The following is a 2,789-nucleotide window of genomic DNA, read 5'->3' as shown; positions in this document are numbered from 1 at the left end:
TGAAATCTTATTACCCTCCTAGGTCATTAACCCTTCTAAAAGAGATTAGAGATACAAGATTTGTCAATGATACCCTTTTACTTGTCGATATACTCCATTACTTGTCGAAGATACTCCTTTACTTCGATCTTGGCATCGCCACTGGCTAATAAGTTGTTTGAAATTTATTTAATGACATAAAAGTGCATTTAAAAAATATGTTTTGTATAATTAATTAAGATGTATATTTGGAAAATTTTAATTTGTTTTTAAAACTAGTCTAAATAGTTTTTTAATAAGCTAGCTTATAATCTACTTTTTGGCTTTCCAAACATAACAACTTAAAAAAGATCGAAACATAAGTTAGTTTATTAGCTAGCTGTGGTGCCAAACATAACTTTAATCATTAAGACTTTGATTATTATTATTAGTTTTTTTAATAAAAATGGCAAAAAAATAGTGTAACTTTTCAATTAGAATCGTTGGTTGTGGTGAATGATCAACTAAAATGAGAAGACAAAATGATGAAATTATCTAACTAGATATTAATATAAATTATAAATTAGTTAAATGAAATGATAAAAATATTAAAAATAAGGATCTAATGTGAACAAAATTAAAATCTTACTATCATTTTTAAGTGATTATAACAACCATGTTAGTATAATATGTATAAAAAAACCTTAGGGATCTAATGTGACAAAATTAAAACTTTATTATCCTCTTTAAATAGTTAAAAAACATGTTTGTAATATATATGTAAAAAAACCTTAGAACTTAATCTGGATAAAATTAAAACCTTATTACCGTTTAGGACATTAACCTTACGTTACCGAAGTAAAGAAATAAAATTGTAAGGTAAATTGCATAATGAGTCCCTACAACATAAGGAAATAATCAACTACAATGGAAAATAGGAAAAAGGAAAAAGAAATGGTAAGGTTTAACTATTTATTTTCTTTGACTTGTGTTTCAAGGACCATCTTTACAATATTAACAAAAGCAAAACTGCACAAATAGTTCTAGTTGTTAGCTGAAAATTGTCAATTTGATAAAAAAAAGTTTGGATTAGCACTAAAGGTCTAAACTTTTCATTTTATTGCAAGTTTGATTCAATTTGCTTTAAACTTTTTATAATGATGATTTTACCCTTACATTTTCTTTTTTATATTTTTTATTTATTTATTTAAATATTTGACTGATTAAAAAAATTTAAAAGAAAGACAAAACACACACTCTCTCTTCAAAAAAAAAAAAAAAAAAAACGACCACTTTGTTTTTTTATGAAACCCAAAAGGAGGAAGCAGCCTCCATCACCCACTCACCGGAGAAACACCATCCAAACACCCCCCGTTGATTTTTCATTCCCTGACCCTCGACGACACTAAGGAATACCCCAACACCACCGAGGACCACCTTGCTCCACCATGTCACCACCGCAGCTGCCCATCACTCTCTACTTCGCCACTGGATTTACCGATCAAACCCAACCCAACTACATTCCTTTTACTTCGTTCTCACCGGATGGAAAGCAAAATAGGAGGCAACAAGGGCAGCAACGAGGATGAACTGAGAATGGGGTGGCGCTGAATAGATCTGAAAAATAGATAGCAGGTTCGAGTGTGATCAATTTTCCCAAACGAAAACGAGAACGAGGACGAACATATCTGAATTGATGGAGAAGACGAACCAAGAATGGGGATGACGTTGTAAATCGATCTCGACTGTGCGCAGTTTTCCTAAAACTTTGTTTCTCTTTCTCCGTTGGATCCTGCTAGGGTTTTCCCTTCTTCTCCATCGTCACTGCTATGATAGTGGGTTCGGCTTGTTGAAGTAGTTACTCGACGATTTAGGGTTTGCCCACCACCTCTACTCCCCCGTTTCCTATCTCCGACCAGGTGGTGGTTTCTTGTGGCTAGTATGGTGATGAATGTGAGTGAGTTTGGTCTCCTGAATAGTGGTTAAGATGGATGCGAGACACACTCATCTCTTCGGATGTAATATGACTGGAGAAGATGAAGTTGTGGGTTGTGCCTGATGATGCTGAAATTGGTGAGCATGGCCTGCCAGAGGCGTCGCTCGGTGGTTTTTGGTGGATGGTGGAGGTTTCTTTGGTGGGGAAAAAGAAATTAGGTATAGAGTAGATGGGAATGGATTTCAAAGAGAGAGATTTTTATTTTCTTGTTTTAGAGAGAGATATTTATTTTTATTTTTATTTTTTTGTTTTTTAAAAAAAATAAGAAAAAAAAAACAAAAATCATATTAACAGGGGCAGATACGTTATTTTGAAAATAATCAAAATAGATTGGATCAAAGACGCAATAAAGTGAAAGTTTTGGACCACTGTTCTAATCCAAACATTTTTGAACTAATTTTCGACATACCACAGGAAGTATTTGTGCAGTTTAAACACAAAGACCAAGTTTGTCCATTCTCTTGAAATAGGATAATATATGTCTATTTCACCTAACTACATGACCATATATTTACATGGTAAATCGACAAAAAAATTTGTTACTGTAAAATATCATTAGTAATATTTCCAAAATTTACATCATAAAAAGCAAACTGATAGAATATGGACAAATTCAAAAGCCAAATAGAGCATTTAATTGCATAAAATGCATCATAATTTTTTAGCTATTTTTTTTTAACACTAAAATTAAACATCATCCATTAGCTTTTCTTTTTCGTTAAAACAATATTTTCTTCGTCCCATATTTATTATCTATTTTTTTGACTTTTCAAATCTTACTCTTCAATTTTAACCTTAACTATTTTTATTTTGATATATATAATACTTAATATAA

General features: G+C 31.6%; 1 long non-coding RNA gene across 1 annotated transcript; it reads right to left on the bottom strand.

Annotated features, from left to right (window-relative positions):
- Positions 1 to 1,107: 1,107 nt before the first annotated feature.
- On the bottom strand, positions 1,108 to 2,149 carry LOC144998030 (uncharacterized). Its single transcript, XR_013660083.1, has 2 exons — positions 1,670 to 2,149; positions 1,108 to 1,575 (listed from the first exon to the last, which is right to left on the bottom strand). It is a non-coding gene; the product is annotated as an uncharacterized LOC144998030 (long non-coding RNA).
- Between the last annotated feature and the right edge of the window lie 640 nt (positions 2,150 to 2,789).

This window comes from Lactuca saligna, chromosome 1 (genome assembly GCF_052625555.1).
Source record: "Lactuca saligna cultivar CGN05327 chromosome 1, ASM5262555v1, whole genome shotgun sequence".
In the NCBI taxonomy this organism is placed as follows: Eukaryota; Viridiplantae; Streptophyta; class Magnoliopsida; order Asterales; family Asteraceae; genus Lactuca; species Lactuca saligna.
Note: the sequence above shows the minus strand (reverse complement) of the source record. Positions and strands in the feature narration are given on the sequence as shown.